Below are 24211 nucleotides of genomic sequence, written 5' to 3' on the forward strand. Positions count from 1 at the left end.
GATCAAGCATGCTTTCCTTACCAAGGAGCAGAAAAACGTTGTGAAGGTGCTGCAGGAGGCTCACGCCTGTAATCCCAGCACTTTGGGAGGCCCAGGCGGGTGGATCACGAGGTCAGGAGATCGAGACCATCCTGGCTAACATGGTGAAACCCCGCCTCTACTAAAAAAATACAAAAAATTAGCTGGGCAAGGTGGCGGGCGCCTGTAGTCCCAGCTACTCGGGAGGCTGATGCAGGAGAATGGCGTGAACCCGGGAGGCGGAGCTTGCAGTGAGCTGAGATCGCGCCACTGCACTCCAGAGTGAGATTCCGTCTCAAAAAAAAAAAAAAAAAAATGTTGAAGGCACAAGCACAAAGTCAAAAAACGAAATTAAAAAATGAAACTTTTTGGAGTAATAAAAATGAAAAGACTTAAAAAGAGAGAGAGAAAATGGGGATGCTGTTATGAAATGAGGGTAAGGGGGCATATGCATGGAATGCAGGAGATTTTCCAGGGTTCCCCTTTGTCCTCCCAAGCCCAGGGATTAAAGTCAACTGAAAACTATAACAACCCAATTAAGACAGCTCTGCTGATGGTCCAGACGGTTCAGGAATGAAGGTCTGGGTTACTCTAGCAGGCAGGGAACTAAAATCAGCTTAGGTACCTGCTGAGGACACAAATAATAGGAATGGGTAGTGGAAGAAAGTAGTTATAAATAAAGTATGGCAAGGGACTCGTGCTCATGGAATTCATTTTTTGGTTTGTGTATGTGTGTGTGTGTGTTTTTTTTTTTTGTTTTTTTTTTTTTTTGAAGACAGAGTCTCACTCTGTTGCCCAGGATGGAGTGCAGTGGAGCAATCTTGGCTCACCGCAATCTCCACTTCCTGGGTTCAAGCTATTCTCCTGCCTCAGTCTCCAAAGTAGTTGGGATTACAGGCGCCCACTGCCATGCCCGGCTAATTTTTTTTTTTTTCTTTTTTTTGTATTTTTGGTAGAGATGGGGTTTTGCCATGTTCGCCAGGCTAGTCTCAAACTCCTGACCTCAAGTGATCTGCCCACCTGGGCCTCCCAAATTGCTGGGATTACAGGCGGTAATATGAGCCACTACATCCAGCCAGAATTCATATTCTTATCATGTTCCCATCATTCCGAAGCAGTTGGCTTGATGAAACAGTTTGCAGCCATGTAGCAAGCTGCAGAAATAAGAACTGTAATGAATATTTCTTCCTTTTTTTTACATGAATATGTTTGTGTCTATATGAATAAAGTAGTTTGATTTTCTTTCCCTCTCCCATAGCCATACTTAATAGCAGGTTAGGTTTATATCAGTCTTTAAATTGTGGAATACCAAAGGACAAGTGTGAATTAGGTAGGAAAATGAACACCCTTCAAAAACTGAAAAGGAACTTTGCCTCATCTTTCTGGGGAAAGTGTTAACATGTTTTGGGTTGTACATGGTACAGTTGTGCCATGTTAGACAGAAAGATGACTTAGTTGTTATCTTTATTTAGAGGTTAAGTATGGTTTAAAACAGGGGTGCCTTAATCCTGGCCTGTGGAGTCCAGGAGTGGAAGCAGGAGAAAGGCGGGCTGGGAACTGTAGAAGTCTCACCTTGGTGTTCACAGCAGGTAGGTGGTCATTTTGCTAATGGCTTGGTGAGCGTGCACAGTAATTAGGCTTTTGCACTTTGGAGGATGGTTCTGGCTAAGAGAAGCAAAATGCTTCTTGGGTGAAAGGGCTTTTATTCTTTTTATTTATTATTTATTTATTTTTTGTGGAAGTGTGGGGGTGGGGGTGGGGGGAGTAGTGGGGGTTACCATGTTGGGCAGACTGGTCTCGAACTCCAGATTTCTAGTGATCCGCCCGCCTTGGCCTCCCGAAGTGCTGGGATTATAGGTGTAAGCCACAGTGCCTGGCCAGGACTTTTATTTGCGCTTCCTCTTACACATGGTGAGTGAGCACCTGAGGTTCAGAGTGCCTCCTTTGCAGAGGACGCCTATAGTAGGGGCTCAGTGTTTGCTGAATTAAAGGGAATTTGTCTTCCCACCTTTAAATTCACAACACTTCAGAATCGAATGAGAGACCTCCGTCCATAAAATTGACTTTATAAATCTTTTTCTTTTCTTTCCTTTTTTTTTTTTTTTGTTAGAGCCAAGGTCTTGCTCTGTTTCCCAGGCTGAAGTGCCGTGCAGTGATCACAGCTCCCTGCAGCCTTGAACTCCTGGGCTCATGAAATCCTCCTGCCTCAGTAAGTCACCAAGCCTGGCTAATTCTTTCTTTCTTTATTTTTTTATTTTTTATTTTTTATTTTTTTGTAGAAAAGTGGGTCTTTCTCAGTTGCCCAGGCTAATCTCGAACTCCTGGGTTCAAGTGATCCTCCCTCCTCGGCTTCCCAAAGTTGATATTGTAGGCACGAACTATCACGCCTAGCCTATAAATCTTTACTCATCTTTGCAAATTTCTAATTATCAGAGAATATAGTCAGGTCTAATCCATCATTTTACAAACAAAGTGACTTCCTGACATCCCTGAGCTAAATAAATAATAAATAGATAAATAAATAAACTCAGGTGCCAAATTCAGAAGGGGTAGACCATGGTGGCTTTGAAACGTATTGTGGCCACTTGGCAAGGTGGAACTACATTTTCCAGCATCCCCTCTCAATATATTTCTGGTTAGGGTGGGCCACAGGAGACATTCCTATGCAGATTTGGGGGCGGAAGTGAAGCAGCAGCCATTCTGTGGCTCGTGTTATTGTTTATCTGCTGGTTTACCTCCTTGGCTTGGGCCAGCAGCTGGGCCTAAAACTGCTCCACCTTCCCCCAAGTCCTTCTCCAGTGTTTCCTATTCCTAGGCTAGATACGTACTGAAGGAACGCAGCTTCTTCTGCAGGATGGCCATACCATCAAGGTCAAAGGCAAAGAGAATTGACATGGTTTTAGTTTGCCTTGGTGGGTTCCAACTGGTATTTGCTTTTCTCTATGCCTTCCTGACTGCCTTCCCTGACGTCTTCAAGCTCCAGGATCAAGTGTGAAGATAACAGCTTTACAGGGATTGCTTAAGCAGTTCCCACAATTGTGTAAGATTATATGCGGTATATATGATATATAATATACATTCCCTAGTGGATTCTGCTCTGCTTCAATCTCTTCTGTGCTAGAATCCTGACTGAATGTATTGTAATGATTTTGTAATCGGGTAAATGCATTATCTTCTTCGGATTTGCACTTCCGAAAACTTTTCATTCAGAATGGTGTGTAGTGGATTAAATCAGGGTGTCCAATCTTTTGGCTTCCCTGGGCCACATTGGAAGAATGGTCTTGGGCCACGATGAAAATAGGTTAACACTAACAATAGATGATGAACTAAAGAAAAAAAATCGCAAAAAAATCTGATAATGTTTTAAGAAAGTTTACAAATTCGTGTTGGGCCACATTCAAAGCCTGAGCCACATGCAGCTAGAGGGCCGTGGTTTGGACAAGCTTGAACTACATTGAAGTCACTATTGCTGTGTTGCCCAGGCTGGAGTGCAGTGGCCAGTCACAAGCACAATTATTGTGAGCTACAACCTTAACCTCCTGAGCTCAAGCAATCCTCCTGCTTCAGCCTCCCTAGTAGCTGGGCCTACATGAATTTTGAAGAACAATAAACTTGATCAGATAAACAGTTCACATGTGTAAGCTTTTCACAATTGCCTAACATAAAAATTGCTATATGGACCAGGTGCTGTGGCTCATGCCTTTAATCCTAGCACTCTGGAAGGCTGAGGCTGGCGGATCACTTGAGGCCAGGAGTTCGAGACCAGCCTGTCCAACATGGTGAAAACCTGTGTCTACTAAAAATACAAAAATTACCTGAGTGTGGTGGTACACGCCTGTAATCCCAGCTACTCGGGAGGCTGAGGCATGAGAATCCTTGGTACCTGGGAGGTAGAGGTTGCAGTGAATCACTGGGCTCCAGCCTGGGCGACAGAACAAGACCCTGTCTCAAAAAAAAAAAAAAAAAAAAGCTATGTGACAAACTAGAGATAATATGTACATATTTCTTAGATTTAACAGGGATAAATGTCTAAAGAGATAAATTTTGTTTTCCCACTCTTATTATATACGCAAAAAGCAATAAATTGAACAAGTTGAGTAGTTGCCTCTGAGTGGTAGGAAGTGATGAAGGGGTGGGAGTGAAACTGTTGCTTTTGGTCTAAACCTTTTTAGGATTATTTGACCGCTAGACTAGTTGCATGGAATATTTTTATAAAAATAAACGTTGGTTACAAAAAAAGTTTTAATAAAGGCAAAAACCATGCCACCTATTTGCAACAGGGTGGGCAAGAAGAAAGAAAATAGGAAAGGTTATCATTTGAGTTGGACAATAGACTTCAGTACTGGAGAGTTTCCAATACAAGTTGAAAGGAAGGTCAGGTTTAGGGAGGATTATGAAGCTGCAAGATTTAAAAGGATAAGAGAATGAGCTCTTCCTTCTTTAACAGTCATTTTCTACAAAAAGAACATCTTGGCAACATATTCTCAGGCTCCCCCTCCTCTCCACCTCTCTGCCTTCTCTTTCTATACGGTATTTATTGTGCTAAATGAATCTAAATCCCAGAAATAATTGAAACAAGAGAATATTTTGAAGCAGCTCCTTTCAGAGCTGTGTTTCATAGACTTGAGGACTCTTGAGTTCTGGGATTGGTATAGCAATGGCCATAAAAAGTAATTTTCACTTAAAAAAAAAATGGCTAGCTACTTGGAGGCTGAGGTGGGGGGATCACCTGAGGTTGGGAGGTCAAGGCTGCAGTGTGCTGTGATTGCACCACTGCACTCCAGCCTGGGTGACACAGTGAGGCCCTGTCTCAAAAAAAAAAAAAAAAAAAATACAGGCCGGGCATGACTCATGCCTGTAATCCCAGTGCTTTGGGAGGGTGAGGCAGGTGGGTCACTTGAGGTTAGGAGTTCAAGACCAGCCTTGAGGCAGGTGGATCACTTGAGGTTAGGAGTTTAGCACAACATGGTGAAACCCCATCTGTGCTAAAAATACAGAAAGTAGCCAGGTGTGATGGCACTGTACCTGTAGTCCCAGCTACTCGGGAGGCTGAGGCCGGGGGAGGTTGAGGCAGGAGAATTGCTTGAACCCTGGAGGGAGAGTTTGCTGTGAGCTGAGATTGTGACATTGCACTCCAGTATGGGCAAAAGAGTGAAACTCTGTATCAAAAAAACATAAAATAAAATAAAATAAAATAAAATAAAGAGTATCTTCAATGGTAGAATAATTACTGGTTATAAAGTTACATGATGTGAGAGAGGGTCCCAGCTTAAATGCCATTTACTACCTGTAGTCTTTAGGTTCCTTTCCATCCTTCCTTCCTTCCTTTCTGTTTTTCTTCTTCTCAGATAACAAGCTGAGAAATTTAGAGTCTCGCTCTGTCGCCCAGGCTGGAGTGCAGCAGTATAATCTCAGCTCACTGCAACCTCCACGTCCTGGATTCAAGCCATCCTCCTGCCTCAGGCTCCCAAGGAGCTGGGACTACAGGTGTGTACCACCATGCCTGGCTAATTTTTGTATTTTTAGTAGAGACGGGGTTTTACCATGTTGGCCAGGTTAGTCTCGAACTCCTGACCTCAGGTGATCCTCCCACCTTGGCCTTCCAAAGTGCTGGGATTACGGGCATGAGCCACCATGCCCGGCCTAAGTTTCTTGACAAAGAAAAGTATTAGGATTTTTTTTTCTTTTTTCTTTTTTTTTTTGGTCTGTTATGTTGAGGGTGAAATGAATGGATGAATGGTAGATGAGTTATCCAAAATCAGATTGCATCAGACAAGACACTGAGAAATAAGAAGAATCTATCACTTGCTAGTTCCTTGTGTGTTATGGGTCCATGAACTTTTTGGCTATATTTCAATAAAGAAAACAGAAAGAACTCTAAGGTATTCCCCATATGTTCTATAAAATGGGTGCATTGAAATATATGACATCGGCTTTTCCAGGGGCAGTGCTGCATGGTGAGGATCTCTCATCTACGCCCATAGCTAAGAGCCTGCTGCAGTCCATGCAGGTCTTTGGACAGAGGAAGATGACCACAGTCATGGCGAGCTTCAAACATGGCAGTGGCCTCATGGAAGTGAACAGGCGGCCCCTGGAGATGATGGAGCCATGCACACTGCATTACAAGCTGCTGGAACCAGTTCTGCTTCTGGGCAAGGAGTGATTTGCTGGCATGGACATCCATGTCCTAGTGAAGGGTTCTGGTCAGGTAGCCCAGATTCATGCTGTCAGTCCATCTCCAAAGCCCCGGTGGCCTGTTACCAGAAATATGTGGAAGTGGCTTCCAAGAATGTCCTCATCCAGTATGGCTGGACCCTGGTGGTGGCTGACCCCCGTCGCTGCCAATCCAGAACGTTTAGAAGCCCTGGTGCCCGTACTTGTTACCAGGAATCCTATCTTAAAGCCCGTCACGAGTTATCAGTAAAAGTCCATCATTGTGTAATAAATACCTATGTAACAAATAATGTTTGAGTTTAAAAAACTAAAACTAAAATAAAATATATGACTCAGTGGGCCAGGGACACAGAGTGCTGGGGATTTGGCATTTAGGAGAACTGTGAGGGCAGCAGCATCCATGGAGGCTGAATGAGGTGGGGACTGTGAATGACCTGCTGAAAAATGAAAAGAAGTTTCCATCTGAGAAGGCAGCAGGCTTAGTGTCCTAGAGTCTGCAGTTTGAAAACACGTCATGCCTGGCATGAAGCAAGTACAATGGTATTGTCCAAGGCATCAGCCTGCCACAGGGGGCTGCTATTCAAAAGGGGGTAAAAGACAAACCAACCAACCCAACAGGTCTCTATACCTGGCTGAGGGCACTGCCACCTCCTGGAATGTGAAAAGGCCCTAAGTTACGTGCAAGAGCTGCTGTGAGCAGAGAAGCCAGAATCCACCTTTTCCTCCCCTGTTCTAACTCTCCACCATCCCCATCTCTGCCAGACTTAGCTCCTCATCCTCAAGTCCCCCTGAATTCCTGGTTATTAAGGCCTTTTCCCACCCCCATGCTTAGGCCTTTTAAGTCTCCTTTTAAATCATCTCCCTCCAGGCAATTCCCCCTCAACATCCTCTCACCAGCTTAGGGAAGTCCTCCTGATGAGATTTAGGAGGACAGACAGGTCACATGACTATCTCTATGTGGATTATTTCTACATATGAAAAACATCCATATGTTTGGATTGATTCTTAACAGCATTCATCTTAGAGTTTCAATTTTTCAAAATAATGTATCAAATTTGGCAATGCTCTAGCATACGGTAAAACATAAAATAGTCAAATGAATGATATTTATGCAGGGAAGAAAGATGAAGTCAGGAGGCCTACTACGTGGATCCACTTGTGTCCCCGTGTGAAGTGATGAATAAGCTAAGGAAGCCCCTGACCAAGCAAAAGGGCTGGAGATGATTATGGATCTGGATTGGTGTCTCTTTTGATCAGTGTTATTTCAGTTTGGTGGCAAAATCAGCCTAGAGGCCAGGTGTCCAAATTTATAATTTCATGGTTTCCACGAAGCACATGAACTCAAGAAGTCAGAAAGAAAGGTTTCAATTCTGACTCTACCTCTTACTATAAGTATGTGAATTTGCAGAAGTTACTTAACCTCTGAAACTTTCCTTATCTGTGAAATGGGGAAATATTTGCTGGGAGGATTAAATGAGCTAACCCAGCAAAGGGCCAGACAGAGTTTAATGAAGGGTAGCCTTCTCTTTACCTCCTTAGTGCTTGCTTGAGAGCTGGAAAAAAACCATAAGGATTGCACAACTTCCAAATTCCCAGATCACATCAAGGTGGCCAAATCCTTAACAGGAATTTAAGCTCCTAGGCTTAAATTTTGCTTGGCTTAATCACACTTATGCGCTATGCTGGGATAATTCTCCAAACCTCTCTGGAACTGAGTTCATTCCTCTGTGGGATGAAGAAATAACAGTCTATGCCCTTAAGACACAAGGTTAGATAACAACCAATTAATGCTTACAAAGTACATTGGTATCCAAGGATGACAGTACAGAGTCAAAACATATTTTCAGCTGGGCGTGGTGGCTCACACCTGTAATCCCCACATATTGAGAGGCCAAGACAGGCAGATGGCTTGAACCCAGGAGTTTGAGACCAGCCTGGGCAGCATAGCGAGACCTTGTCTCTGTTATATTTTAAATTTTTTTTAATCTTTTTTTTTTTAATTTAGGCCCGGGGAGGTGGCTCACACCTGTAATCCCAGCACTTTGGGAGGCCAGGGCAGACAGATCACTTGAGGCCAGAAGTTTGAGACCAGCCTGGCCAACATGGCAAAACCTCACCTCTACTAAAATATAAAAATTAGCCAGACGTGGTGGCATGCGCGTGTAATATTCCATAATTCGACACAGATGATTAGGGCATCTTCTGCTCTTTTCACTAAGAGTTAATGGTTCTGTTCTTCCGTCCCACTTTCTTTCCATATCCTTCTTCAGGTGTTTTGATATCTAATCCAGAAGAAACATGGATTTCCATTTTATTAACACTCATAAATTTAACTATTGTATATGTTATTCCAAAAATGCAAAAGAAAGAGATTATTTGTAATGGAAGGAATATTGGATTTTGAGGGAGCTGATGATGTTCACTCTCATCCTTGATTTGCCATTTACTGACAATGTGATCTTAGGTAACCTAAGTTCCTGTTAGCACTAAAATTTTAGGAAATGCAAATGAGTCTATAAAAGGGAAATTGCTCAGCTAAAAATTCACTTCCTTCCCTTTCTAATTGAGAATTGAACACCCTCACAGTAATATTTTAATATAGACCCAAAACTGAAAGTAGATCTTCATTTTAATTCTCATTTTTTATCTTAGTCTGGTACTTGGCACATAGTAAGACATCAGTAAATATTCAATGAATAGAGTGGCTTCTCATGAACATGAGACCAAGAAAAAGAATGTTTCATCATCTAAGAACTCAATTCAAAGAGAATTAACTAAGCATCTGCTATTTGGCAGCTGTATTTGCCAGGCATTCTAATTTTTTATCTTTCATAAAAACTGAGATGAGGCTGGGTGCAGTGGCTCACACCTGTAATCCCAGCACTTTGGGAGGCCGAGGTGGGCAGATCATGAAGTCAGGAGTTCAAGACCAGCCTGGCCAATATGGTGAAACCCCATCTCTACTAAAAATACAAAAAATTAGCCGGGTGTGGCGGTGTGTGCCTGTAATCCCAGCTACTTGGGAGGCTGAGGCAGGAGAATTGCTTGAACCCAGGAGGCAGAGGTTGCAGTGAGCCGAGATCATGACACAGCATGCCAACCTGGGTGACAGAGCAAGATTCTGTCTCAAAAAAAAAGGTTAAAAAAATTGAGATGAATGGATATGACCTCTGTCTTCCATTAACTTATGACTTTGGGGAGCAATAACATGTATACAAAATTCAGTGTGATAGGAAAAGTGCTGGGAGTCTTGCGAGGAAAACCATACCTCATCCTCATTTTATCACTAACCAGTTGTATGAATGTGAGAAAGTTATTTATACACTAAGACACCAGCTTCATCATCTGTAAAATAAGGTAATACTACATGATCTGTCCTCTAAGGCCCCTTCTAGCTATGAGTCTGAAAATGATTCTATGCCTCTGAAACATTAGTTTAAATGCCTGTTCTTAAAAACTGTTAAATATTTAGTAAAGATAACCTCTTCAATACACTTATTTTTCCATCTACAACTAATAAGCAAAGTCACACAAAACAGTAATGCTTACTTATCTTGGAGGATACTTCCAAGACCCCAGTAGATGCCTGCACCTGCAGATAGTACTGAACTTTATGTATACTACATTTTTTCCTATAGATACCTATGATAAAGTTTAATTTACAAATTAGGCACAGGGCTGGGCGTGGTGGCTCACGCCTGTAATCACAGCATTTTGGGAGGCTGAGGCAGGTGGGTCACCCGAGATCAGGAGTTCAAGACCAGCCTGGCCAACATGGTGAAACCCCATCTCTACTAAGAATACAAAAATTAGCTGAGAGTGGTGGTATATGCCTGTAATCCCAGCCACTTGGGAAGCTGAGGCAGGAGAATCGCTTGAACCCCAGAGGCAGAGGTTGCAGTAAGCCAAGATCACCCAGCCTGGGCAATAGAGTGAGACTTTGTCTTAAAAAAAAAAAAAAAAAAAAAGGGAATCTGAAAAAAAAAAAAGAAGAAAAAACAAAATTCAGTAACTAAAACAATATGGAAGATTAAAAAGAACTTAAATAAAGTGGAGGAGTGTTGGAAATCAGTCAGAAGTTCCTCAGCCTAAAAAGAACTATGACCTATATTCTAGCAAGTAAAGACAGCAATAGCAGATCTTGGATTCAGATCCATTGCACCAGGACAGGACTGGCTGGCAGGGGTGAAATCTCGAGGAGAGATAGCCTGTGACCTGTCACTAGGACTCTCTGAGACCCCTTGAAAAGGATTCAAATTCCAGCCCATGTCATTGCACCAGAAGTGGGAAATAGCTGATTAAAAAGCTTGCCAAAAAAGCCAGGCACCTGGAGATAAGACTCAGGAAGCATTTTCCTTTTTTTTTTTTTTTTTTTTTTTTTTTTTTTGAGGGGGTGTCTCTTTTTCCCCCCGGGTGGGTTGTTGGGGGGGTCTCAGCTCTCTGCAAGCTCCGCCTCCCGGGTTTATGCCATTCTCCTGCCTCAACCTCCCGAGTAGCTGGGACTACAGGCGCCCGCCACCTCGCTCGGCTACTGTTTTGTATTTTTTAGTGGAGACGGGGTTTCACCATGTTAGCCCATGTTAGGATGGTCTCGATCTCCTGATACCGTGATCCGCCCATCTCGGCGTCCCAAAGTGCTGGGATTACAGGCTTGAGCCACCGCGCCCGGCCTTCAGGAAGCATTTTCCAAACAAGGAACAAAAGAGTGAAGGAGGAGGTCATGGAAGAGAAATCCTGGAGTTTTATGCAGTTGGTGAGGGATCATTGTTTTCTTCCTCGCAATCTCTGTGGAATGGTCACAGGCAAAAACATCAGAAAAATGAAAGTGCAGAGCTCTATTAGAGGAAGAGGAAAATGATTGATAGGAGGAAAATCTCCATCATTGCATGGAATATTCCATTTTACACAGATTTCTTCTGAAGGTCAAGGACTGAACTAAAGGACACAGCCTGCGTGTAACTGCCCTGACTTTGGGGGTAAGAGGAGGAGAGGGAGCTGGGTTATCTCATCAGTGTGCATAGGAAATCCAACAGAACAGTAGAGATGGGGGCCTCTGCTTACTCTTTTTTTATTTTTTTTTCTTTTTCATTTTATTTTATTTTATTTTATTTTGAGATAGGGTCTCACTCTGTCACCCAGGCTGGAGTGCAGTGGCACAATCATGGCTCACTGCAGCCTTGTCCTCCTGAGCTTAAGTGATCCTCCTACCTCAGTCACCCAAGTAGCTGGAACTACAGGCATACCACCACACCAGGCTAATTTTTAAAAATTTTTTGTAGAGATAAGGTCTCATGTTGCCCAGGCTGGTCTCAAACTCCTGGATTCAAGTGATCCTCCCGCCTTAGCCTCCCAGAGTGTCAGCATTACAGGCCTGAGCCACCACACCCAGCCCCACTGCTTACTCTTTCAGATATAATTTCCTGTACGCCTCCAGCATTCTGGCCCAGACATAGATGCAGAAACATCTAGGCTGGCTGCACCATTTTCCACACTTTAAGCTTTTTTGGGTACAGTTTTAAACTAAGATCAAAGTATACATCTTTGAAAACCCAATACTAATATTCTGCTCAAACCACACTGTGAAAACACCCCACACAAAAAAATGTGAAATCAGGGAAAAAGCGAAAAATAAGACTACAGCGTAAAAATGGGGACACTATTAGATATTTCATCCCCAGCAAGACTACCACCGCCAAAAGTGGTTGCCTTCAGAATTTTCCTCTGGGTCCATTATTTTTCCAGCATGTTCCACAATTATAAAGATATCTATTACTATTTATTAATGTACATGCTTACGTGTATAAATTGTACTTGCCCAGCTGACTCCTGGGCAAATTCCATATCCTTTCATTCTAGAATCCCAGACTTAGTGCCACAAATCCCATCATTTGAAACTCCTGGCCTAGAATCCAAACTCTGCATAATTTTGCATGCATCCTTAGACTTAGCATGGAGAAGTTGTAAAAACAATGCAATAGCAGAGAGGTCCAAAAAGCAAAAATAAGCAATTCTCCTACTGCTTAAACAATGTGTGCTGTGCAAGGTATTTTTAATTTTTTTTTGTTTTGACTTGGCCAGGACAGAGTCAAAACACTATGATAGGCATTTATTTATTTATTTATTTATTTATTTATTTATTTATTTATTTCTGAGACAGAGTCTCATTCTGCTATCCAGGTTGGAGTACAGTAGTGCCATCTTGGCTCATGCCACCTCTACCTCCCGGGTTCAAGTGATTCTCCTGCCTCAGCTTCCCAAGTAACTGGGATTGTGGGCACCCACCACCATGCCTGGCTAACTTTTTATATTTCTAGTAGAGAGGGGATTTCACCATGTTGGCCAGGCTGGTCTTGAACTCCTGATCTCAAGTGATCTGCCCACCTCAGCCTCCCAGAGTGGTGGGATTATAGACATGAGTCACTGCGCCTGGCTATATGATAACCATTTTTGTCTTTGAGATTTGATCACACTAGGAAACAACAAAATATTGGCATTGTGTTAGTTGAGTTTGATTTTTAGGCTTAAAAAATTTTTTTTTGTTGGTAGTGGGCTTCATTCAATTCCCTATTACAGGATTTATTAGCTTTTCTATTTTATTCATGTGTGGTTTTTTTCTTTATTTTCTTTGTTTGTTTTTTTGTTTTGTTTTGTTTTTTCCAAATGAAGTCTCGCTCTGTTGCACAGGCTGGAGTGCAATGGTGTGATCTTAGCTCACTGCAACCTCCACCTCCCAGGTTCAAGTGATTCTCCTGCCTCAGCTTCTAGAGAGAGTAGCTGGGACTACAGGCGCCCACCACCACGCCCAGCTAATTTTTTTGTATTTTTAGTAGACACAGGGTTTCACTATGTTGTCTAGGCTGGTCTCGAACTCCTATCCTCAGGCGATCCACCCGCCTCATCCTCCCAAAGTGCTGGGATTACAGGTGTGAGCCACCGCACCTGGCGTGAGGCATTTGCTTTAAGTAAATGTTGCTTCCTTTTAGTTATAGGAAGGGGACATTTCCTTTCTTCTCTCACCAAGATAAAGATTCAAAAGTAAGAACCTGCAGGAATTCTTACGAATTCTAAATTTATTTAGAGGTTTGTCTGCAACTGCAGAGCTCTATATGGATGCACAATCTGATAGCAACCCACTTGAATTGCTCAAAAAAAGACCACAGTTGTGAACTGGATACATTCATGATACCAAGGGAAATATACTTGTAATGTCTATAGGAATAATGAAAAGTTAATTACAGGAGAAGCCCAATCTTCCACGATAGTAAGTATTGTGAAGAAAATAAAAATGTTCAGTGCCAAATGAAGTCAAAATTACCTACAGTGATGCAGTAAAAAGTGTTTTTGTTGTTGTTGTTGTTGTTTTTGAGATAAAATCTTGTTCTGTTGCCTAGGCTTGAGTGCAGTGGCAAGATCTCAGCTCACTGCAACCTCTACCTCCTGGGTTCAAACAATTCTCCTGCCTCAGCCTCCCACGTAGCTGGGACTACAGGCATACGCCATCACGCCTGGCCAATTTTTTTGTATTTTTAGTAGAGACAGGGTTTCACCATGTTGGTCAGGCTATTCTTGAACTCCTGAGCTCATGTAATCTGCCCGCCTCAGCCTCCTAAAATGCTGGGATTAGAGGCATAAGCCACCACTCCCAGCTAATTTTTGTATTTTTAATAGAGACAGAGTTTCGCCAGGTTGGTCAGGCTGGTCTTGAACTCCTGACCTCAAGTGATCTGCCTGCCTTGGGCAAAGTGTTGGGATTACAGGCATGAGCCACTACTCGGCTGAAAAGTTTTTTTAATACAGGAAAACATTATTTTATGATAGGAAATAAAAGGCAAGACACAAACTTTTAAATTGTAATCTACTCCAAATGCTAATTATTTCCATACTCATGGTTATATTCACTCCCCCTGAACAAACGAATGTGACTATTGCTCCACCTCTTTTATGCTTCTGCATCTCCCTGTTCGTATAAGAAAATGGTGTAGAAAAAGCAAAGGTATAACTACATGAAAATACCTGGCTGTTTATACAACATTTTGCTGAGATGTGAGAGAATGGCATGATGGAGGATGCATATACAGTTATATATACAGGTTGAATATCTCTCATTGGAAATGCTTGGGACCAGAAGTATTTCAGATATCAGAATATTTACATACACATAATGAGCTATCTTGGGGATGGTACTAAGTCTAACATGAGTCTAAACATGACATTCATTTATGTTTCATATACATCTTACACGTAGACTGAAGGCTATATATATATATATATACACACACACACATATATATATATATATATTTTAGACGGAGTCTCGCTCTGTCACACAGGCTGGAGTGCAGTGGCACGATATCGGCTCACTGCAACCTCTGCCTCCCAGGTTCAAGCGATTCTCCTGCCTCAGCCTCTCGAGTACCTGGGACTACAGGCATGCGCCCCCACACCCGGCTAATTTTTGTATTTATAGTAGAGATGGGGTTTCACCATGTTGGCCAGGCTGGTCTCAAACTCCCGACCTTGTGATCCGCCCACCTCGGCCTCCCAAAGTGCTGGGATTACAGGTGTGAGCTACCCGCACCCGGCCTTATACAATATTTTTAGTAATTTTGTGCATGAAACAAAGTTTTGACTGTGCAAACTTTTTTTTTTTTTCTTTTTGAGGCAGCATCTCATTCTGTTACACAAGGTTGGAGTGCAGTGCTGCAATCTCTGCTCACTGCAATCTCTGCCTCCCAGGCTCAAGAGATCCTAGCACATCAGCGATTGATGCCAGCTAATTTTTTGTATTTTTTGGTAGAGACGGGGTTTCACCATGTTGCACAGGCTAATCTTGAACTCTTGAGCTCAGGTGATCTACCCACCTCAGTCTCCCAAAGTGCTGTGAACCACTTTGCCCAGAATGTACAAACTTTTGACTGCGACCTGTCACATGAGGTCAGGCGTGGAATTTTCCACTTGCAGCATTATGTTGGAATTGAAAAAGTTTTGGATTTTGTAGCATTTCAGATTCTCAGATTAGGGATGCTCAACCTGTGTATGTATATGTGTGTGTGTATATATATATCTCAGTATAATAAATGTTGGTAAAATTATGGGTAAATTGGCCTTAACAAATAACTATATAACAGTGATGTTTTTTGAATAATTCAAGAATGAGATTCAAGAGAATGGGTTTTTAGTGGTTGGGTCAGCTTTGTTTTTGAAATGAATGCTTTCTAGAACTTTTGTTTATTATTATTTATTTATTTTTGAGATAGGGTCTCACTCTGTCTCCTAAACTGGAGTGCAGTGGCTCAATCACAGCTCACTACAATCTCAACTTCACCAGGCTCAGGTGATCTTCCCCACTCAGCCTCCTGAGTAGCTGGTACCACAAGTGTGTGCCACCATGCCCAGCTAAATTTTTTGTATTTTTTTGTAGAAGCAAGGTTTCACCATGTTGCCAAGGCTAGCCTAGAACTCCCAGGCTCAAGCAATCCACCTGCCTCAACCTACCAAAGTGCTGGGCTTATAGGCATGAGCCATTATGCCTGGCCTTTTATTTATTGTTTTGATTATACATATACTTAATGTTATTTCACAGCTTTCTTTCTATGAGATTTTAATCTTTCAGTTTTGCAGTTAGCTAGGATTACTATATATACAAATAGTATTTAACACTTATATAGTACTCTGTGTCAGGCCCTGTTGTAAATACTAATCCTCAAAACTGTGAAGTAGGCATTATTACCATCCCCATTTTCTAGATGAGAAGACTGAGGCACAGGGAGGCTAAATAATTTGTCTAAAGACATGACATTACTAATACAATTTTTTCAGTGGAGGGAAATAACACCAAGGTGTCAATGATGGTTTTTCAGGGTGTGGAGTTACAAAGGATTGTTAAGAGGATTGAAATGACAAGATCTTGAACTAAGCCCATGGCAGCTGAGATGAAACAGACAGGACAGACTCAAAAACAGTGTAAGAGAAAATATTGGCAAGCCTTATGGATTGATTGATTTGATGTTGGGATGAGGCAGAGCAGGGAAGCTGGGAAGACTTGCCTCTGGCACCTGTGACTGGGTGGACATTTCACTAGAGTAGTAAATACAAAAGGCGGAGCAGACTGGGGAGAAATGATGTGCTCAGTTTTGACATTTTGAGTTTTATCGTAAGTATCTGAACACATGAATTTTAAACTTAAGACAGACTGGGCTCAGTGGCTCACACCAGTAATCCCAGCACTTTGGGAAGCCGATGCAGGTGGATCACCTGAGGTCAGGAGTTCGAGACCAGCCTGGTCAACATGGTGAAACCCCGTCTTTACTAAAAATACAAAAATTAGCCGGGCTTGGTGGTGTGCATCTGTAATCCCAGCTACCAGGGAGGCTGACACAGGAGAACTGCTTGAGCCCAGGAGGCAAAGGTTGCAGTGAGCCGAGATCACGCTGTTGCACTCCAGCCTGGGCGACAAAGTGAGACTCCGTCTCAAAAAAAAAAAAAAAAAAAAAAAAAAAGACAGCGGTTAGGTCTCAGCTTGAGAGTCTTCACACAGAGCTGGTATTTAAACCCAAGAAAGAGGTTGCTGTCACCCAGGGAGACCGTGGAAGAAGGGAAAAAAAAGGCTGTGGGCCAAGGACAGAACTCTAGAGAACCCCAACATCTATGCGACATGTAGGGAATAAGAAGCCCCTTCAGATTTGACATTAAAATAGCAAACACAGAATGCCAAGGTATCTATTTGCTTTTCAAGCTAGGTTTCATTTATGAGAGGCACGGTAGCATGGAAGTAGGGCAGTCAAACAAGTCTGAGTTCAGATCTAGCCCCTGCAGCTTTCTCTGTCCTGTGGTTTCTCAAGTTACTAAGTGTCTATGAAATGTATGTCAATAAACTGTATGGGCACTCCAGCCTGGGCGACAGAGTGAGGTTCCATCTCAGGGAGAAAAAAAAAGAAAAAAAGAAAAAGTCATCACAATAATTCACTGTTGGACACTCAAGAACTGGTATTTCCCATGAATTTATATGGTATAGTACAAGTAATAGGGATAATAGCAGTTGGTTAAAATAGTTAACTGAGACAGATATAAATGTTGGTATATGAGCTACAAGACTGCATTAAAGGTTTTCTTTAATGTATGTCAATATACTGCTCATATGTTGTGAGCATGAAATCGGTTAATCCACAGAAGCACTTATATGGCTCAGTGCTTAGAAGTATTTATTACTAATGAGTACACAAATCATAAAATTATTGCCGGACGCGGTGGCTCACGCCTGTAATCCCAGCACTTTGGGAGGCGGAGGCGGGCGGATCACCCGAGGTCAGGAGTTCGAGACCAACCTGACCAACATGGTGAAACCCCGTCTTTACTAAAAATACAAAAATTAGCCAGGCTTGGTGGTGTGCATCTGTAATCCCAGCTACCAGGGAGGCTGACACAGGAGAACTGCTTGAACCTGGGAGGCCGTGGTTGCAGTGAGCCATGATCATGCCATTGCACTCCAGCCTGGGCAAACAAGAGTGAAACTCCGTCTAAAAAAAAAAAAAAAAAAAAATCATAAAATTATTTTTCATTCCATTGTCATGCTTTGCCAGTTGAGAAAATGGCCAGGAAGTCTGTTGGCTTGCAGGAGTAAATTAAAATAGAAATTAACAATTGTATTAAAAAGTCTGACTGGGGTAGCTTACGCCTGTAATTCCGGCACTTTGGGAGGCCGAGGCGGGCAGATCACTTGAGGTCAGGAGTTCGAGACCAGCCTGGCCAACATGGTGAAATCCCATCTCTACTAAAAATACAAAATTTAGCCGGGCATGGTGGCGTGTGCCTGTAATCCCAGCTACTTGGAAGGCTGAGGCAGGAGAATCATTTGAAACCAGGAGGCAAAGGTTGCAGTGAGCCAAGATTGTGCCACTGCACTTTAGCCTGGGCGACAGAGTGAGACTCCATTTCAGGGAGAAAAAAAAAAGAAAAAAAGAAAAAATCATCACAATAATTCACTGTTGGACACTCAAGAACTGGTATTTCCCATGAATTTGTATGGTATAGTACAAGTAACAGGGATAATAGCAGTTGGTTAAAAGAATTAACTGAGACTGATACATGAGCTACAAGACTGCATTAAAGTTTTTCTTTTGTTCTACTCTAAAAATTCAGCAACCAGGCCCAGTGCCTGTTACAGAGTGAGTCCTTAAGATATGTGTTAACTGAAGCTAGCAAAGTGATTTATTGATTTATTTATTTATTGAGACGGAGTTTCACTCTCGTCACCCAGGCTAGAGTGCAGTGGTGCAACCTCAGTTCACTGCAACCTCTGCCACCTGGTTTCAAGCAATTCTGCTGCCTTATTCTCCGGAGCACCTGGGTCTTCACCACCACACCTGGCTAAGTTTTTGTATTTTTAATAGAGATGGAGTTTCACCATATTGGCCAGGCTGGTCTCGAACTCCTGACATCTGCCTCGGCCTCCCAAAGTGCTGAGATTACAGGCGTGAGCCACCGCCCCCAGCCTAACAAAGTGATTTTATTTTTAAGAGGAGGGGCAGGCAGGGCGCAGTGGCTTACACCTCTAATCCTGGCAGTTTGAGAGGCCAAGGTGGGCAGATCACAAGGTCAGGAGTTCAAGACCAGCCTGGCCAATATGGTGAAACCCTGTCCCTACTAAAAGGACAAAAAAAATTAGCCGGGCGTGGTGGCAGGCGCCTGTAATCCCAGCTACTCAGGAGGCTGAGGCAGGAGAATCACTTGAAACTGGGAGGCGGAGGTTGCAGTGAGCTGAGATCGCGCCACTGCACTCCGCTCTGGGCGACAGAGCAAGATTCTGTCTCAAAAAAAAAAAAATACAACAACAACCAAAAAAAAAAAAAATGGGAGGGGCGATGTTTTATTAAACATTTCGCTATTTGAAGAATTAATACATTCATGCAAAGAAAAGATGAAGCAAACATGCCCTACAGTGTTATCATTTGAGATCTCTTAAAAGCGGCTATGTGGCCGGGTGCAGTGGCTCATGCCTGTAATCACGGCACTTTGGGAGGCTGAGGCAGGTGGATCACTGGAGATCAGCAGTTCGAAACCAGCCTGGAAAACAGGGTGAAACCCCCCTCTCTACTAAAAATACAAAAATTACCAGGGTGTGGTGTCACATGCCTGTACAAATCCCAGCTACTGGGGAGGCTGAGGCAGGAGAATTGCCTAAACCCAGGAGACGGAGGTTGCAGTGAGCCAAGATCACATCATTGCACTCCAGCCCGGGAGAAGAATCGAGACTCCATCTCAAAAAAAAAAAAAAAAAAAAAAAAAAGACAGCAGCTATGCAACACTCTACTCTGTCCCATCAATATCTGCCACATATTTGAAATTCCCAGTTGTCAGGCCTCCGAACCCAAGCTAAGCCATCATATCTCCAGTGACCTGCACGTATACATCCAGATGGCCCCATGCAACTGAAGATCCACAAAAGAAGTGAAAATAGCCTTAACTGATGACATTCCACCATTGTGATTTGTTTCTGCCCCACTCTAACTGATCAATGTACTTTGCAATCTCCCCTACCCTTAAAGAGGTTCTTTATAATCTCCCCCATGCTTAAGAAGATTCTTTGTAATTCTCACTACCCTTGAGAATGTACTTTGTGAGATCCACCCCCTGCCCCTAAAACATTGCTCTTAACTCCACCACCTATCCCAAAACCTATAAGAACTCATTATAATCCCATCACTCTTGCTGACTCTGTTTTCAGACTCAGCCCGCCTGCATCTAGGTGAAATAAACAGCCTTGTTACTCACACAAAGCCTGTTTGGTGGTCTCTTCACACGGACACATGAGACATTTGGTGCTGAAGAGCCAGGTCAGCGGGACTCCTTTGGGAGACCAATCCCTTGTCCTCACCCTCACTCCATGAAGAGATCCACCTACGACCTCGGGTCCTCAGTCCAAGCCCCCCAGGGAACATCTCACCAATTTTAAATCTTTTTTTACTCTCTTCAACCTCTCTCACTATTCCCCAACCTCTTTCTCCTTTCAATCTTGGCGCCACCCTTCAATCTCTCCCTTCTCTTAATTTCAATTCCTTTCATTTTCTGGTAGAGACAAAGGAGACACATTTTATCCGTGGACCCAAAACTCCGGTGCCAGTCACGGATTCGGGAAGGCAGCCTTCCCTTGGTGTTTAATCATTGCAGGGTCGCCTCTCTGATTACTCACCCACATTCCGTTGGTGTCTGATCTCCATGGGGACGCCTGTCTAGGTCACTCACCCACATTACCTTGGTGGCAAGTCAATTGCGGGGATGCCTGCTTTGGCTGCTCACCCACGTTGCAGCCCAGGGCTGCTCCTCATCCCCCTCCTCCATGTCATTACCCTTCTCTTTAAACTTGCCTCCTTCACTATGGGCAACCTTCCACCCTCCATTCCTCCTTCTTCTCCCTTAGCCTGTGTTCTCAAGAACTTAAAACCTCTTCAACTCTCACCTGACCTAAAATCTAAGCATCTTATTTTCTTCTGCAATACCGCTTGGCCCCAATACAAACTCGACAGTAGTTCCAAGTGGCCAGAGAATGGCACTTTCGATTTGTCTATCCTACAAGATCTAGACAATTTTTGTCGAAAAATGGGCAAATGGTCTGAGGTGTCTGACGTCCAGGCATTCTTTTACACATTGGTCCCTCCCTAGTCTCTGCTCCCAATAAGACTTGTTCCAAATCTTTCTTCTTTCCCTCCCGCCTGTCCCTTCAGTCCCAACCCCAGTCGTCTCTGAGTCTTTTGAATCTTCCTTTTCTACAGTCCCATCTGACCTCTCCCCTCCTCCCCAGGCTGCTCCTCGCCAGGCTGAGCAAGGTCCCAATTTTTCCTCAGCCTCTGCTCCCCCAATCTATAATCCTTCTATCACCTCCCCTCCTCACACCCGGTCTGGTTTAGTTTCATTCTGCGACTAGCCCTCCCCCACCTGCCCAACAATTTCCTCTTAGAGAGGTGGCTGGAGCTGAAGGCATAGTCAGGGTGTATGTGCCTTTTTCTCTATCAGACCTTTCCCATGTTAGCCAGCGTTTAGGCTCTTTCTCATCAGACCCCACTAAATATATACAGGAATTCCAATACCTAACTCTGCCCTACAATTTAACCTGGAATGACTTAAATGTCATCCTAACTTCTACCCTCTCCCCAGATGAACGGGAAAGAGTTTTTCTCTAGCCCAGTCTCACACTGATAACCACCAGTTTCGTGAGCCAGACCCCAGAGGAAGGCCATCTTATTCTCAATATGCATTTTATTAGCCAATCTGCTCCAGACATTAGAAAAAGTTCCAAAAATTAAATTCCGGCCCTCAAACCCCACAACAGGACTTAATTAACCTCACCTTCCAGGTGTACAATAATAGAGAAGAGTTGCAATTACTTCCTCTGCTGTGAGAGAAACCCCAGCCATATCTCCAACACACAAAAACTTCAAAATGCCTAAGCCACAGTGGTCAGGCGTTCCTTCAGGACTTCCTCCCCCAGGATCTTGCTTCAAGTGCCGGAAATCTGGTCACTAGGCCAAGGAATGCCCACAGCCTGGGATTCCTCCTGAGCTGTGTCCCATGTGTGTGGGACCCCACTGGAAATTGGACTGTCCAATTGGCCTGAGGCTCTGACTGACTCCTTCCCAAATCTTCTCGACTTAGCGGCTGAAGACTGACACTGCCCGATCACCTCGGAAGCCCCCTAGACATTCACAGACACCGAGCTTCGGGTAACTCTTACAGCGGAGGGTAAGTCCGACCCCTTCTTAATCAATACGGAGGCTACTCCACATTACCTTCTTTTCAAGGGCCTGCTTCCCTTACCTCCATAACTATTGTGGATGATGATGGCCAGGCTGCTAAACCTCTTAAAACTCCCCAACTCTGGTGCCAACTTAGACAACACTCTCTTAAGCACTCCTTTTTAGTTATCTCCACCTGCCCAGCTCTCTTATTAGGTCAAGACATTTTATCTAAATTATCTGCTTCCCTGACTGTTCCTGGGCTACAGCCACACCTCATTGCCACCTTGTCCCCCAGTTCAAAGCCTCATTCACAATCCTCTTCTTGTATCTCCCCACCTTAATTCACAAGTATAGGATACCTCCACTTCCTCCTTGGTGACAAATGATTCACCCCTTACCATCCCATTAAAACCTAATCACATTACCCTGCTCAATGCCAATATCCCATCCCAAAGCATGCTTTAAAAGGATTAAAGCCTGTTATCACTTGCCTGTTACAGCATGGCCTTTTAAAGCCTATACACTCTCCTTACAATTCCCCAATTTTACCTGTCCAAAAACCGGACAAGCCTTACAGGTTAGTTCAGGATTTTCACCTTATCAACCAAATTGTTTTGCCTATCCACCCTGTGGTGCCAAAGCCATATACTCTGCTATCCTCAATACCTCCCTCCACAACCCCTCCACAACCCATTATTTTGTTCCGGATCTCAAACATGCTTTCTGATTTGTTTTATGCGACCACCAGAGCAGGCGCCAGAGAAAAGGCAAGTAGGCAAGGTAAAAAGAAACTTTATTAGCTAGCCAATGTGAAGGAAGAAAGGGCGAAGTTCACCGGTCTCCGGCGGTGGAGGCCGAGGAAGTCGCTCCGGCATTCTCGGGCGAGGTTCCTAGGTCCGCATATGAGGAGGGGCTGAGGAAGTTTGTGCCGCGCGCCTGCCGGGAGCGGCTTTTCTGTCTAAGGCTTGGGAGCGGGAGGGCAATAGGTGGGACACGGGCGTGTCGGGGGCGTTCCATAGGTGTGGCCAGGTAAGTTTTGGTTTCCTCGATCGGACACCATGTTGCGCCTGCGCAGTTGGTCTGTATTTTTCCTGGGCATGGGCTGCATTTTCCTGCGCGGGTAAGTTGGTGATGAAGAACCCGGAAATGTGCCATCTTAGTCATCTTTGTCCTCTCCCCCCATCCAGACAGTCCAACCTTTTATTGATTATAGTGATTGGGGGCATCATTGTCTGTCTGGCTGCTTCCTGCTGTTAAGGGGCGTAGTTAGGGTCTGTGGTTGGTATCTGGACATAGGGATGTAGGAGCATCTGGTTGAAGGTGACGCGGGTGATTTCTTGGACCCTGGCTCGGAGAAATTTTATTAAAATGGGAGCAAAACATAAGGCAAGGCAGAGGATTAGTATGGGAATTAGGAATGGGAGCATCTGCTGTACTACGGGCAGCAGCCATACCGGTGGTCCGGGGGTGAAGGGGGCGTTAAATTGTTGAAGCTCTTTTTTGATCTTGTTAAATGTTTGGACATTGGTGTCAACCAGGCCTGATTCATTTACGTAGTAGCAACACTCCTCTCCTAGGAAGAGGCATGTCCCTCCTTTTTCAGCAGTAAGAAGATCTAATGCCTGTCTATTTTGTGCTGCTACCTGGGCCACTGAGGTGATTTGACGTTGTAAAGAGGCTAAGCTTTCAGCTGAAGCCTCTATGGCTGCCTGGACCTGAGTGGAGAGGGTCTGTGTGGAGTGAATCGAGTGGGTGAGGGCCCCTGTTCCAAGTCCTGAGGCTACTAGGGATGATGCTAGGGAAACCCCGATAATTAAGGGAATAAAAACGGCCCGCTTTTGGATGTTATTGCTGGGGCTGAGCTGGGAAGCTAGTTCGGACAATTTTTCTTCGCTATATAGGGTTAAGCTAGGCACTAAAGATACCAGAACACAAAGGGATTGGGTGATGGGGGTATGGTTAAGAGTTTTAGATAGAGTTTGGTTACACTAAAAGTAGCCTCCAACGGGGGCCACCTGGGTCTCGCTGGGAACTTGAGTGTAATTACACCATGAAGAGTTTGGAGTAGAGTAGCAAAAAGGAATCTCTGTCTCACTCTGTCGCTCTTCATCTGTCTCTCCCCATCTCTGTCTGTCTCTCTCCATCTCTGTCTATCTCTGTATCTCTTCATCTATCTCTCTCCATCTCTGTCTTACTCTGTCTCTCTTCATTTCTGTCTCTCCTCATCTCTGTCTCTGTCTCTCTCCACCTCTGTCTCCCTCCATCTCTGTCTCTCTCCATCTCTATCT

The 24211-nt window shown here is 43.8% G+C and overlaps 1 pseudogene; it reads left to right on the forward strand.

The window, feature by feature from the left end:
• Window positions 1–5572: 5572 nt before the first annotated feature.
• On the forward strand, window positions 5573–8128 carry LOC110741558 (annotated as a pseudogene).
• Window positions 8129–24211: the final 16083 nt, after the last annotated feature.

The sequence above is a fragment of the Papio anubis genome, chromosome 17, assembly GCF_008728515.1.
Source record: "Papio anubis isolate 15944 chromosome 17, Panubis1.0, whole genome shotgun sequence".
NCBI lineage: Eukaryota > Metazoa > Chordata > Mammalia > Primates > Cercopithecidae > Papio > Papio anubis.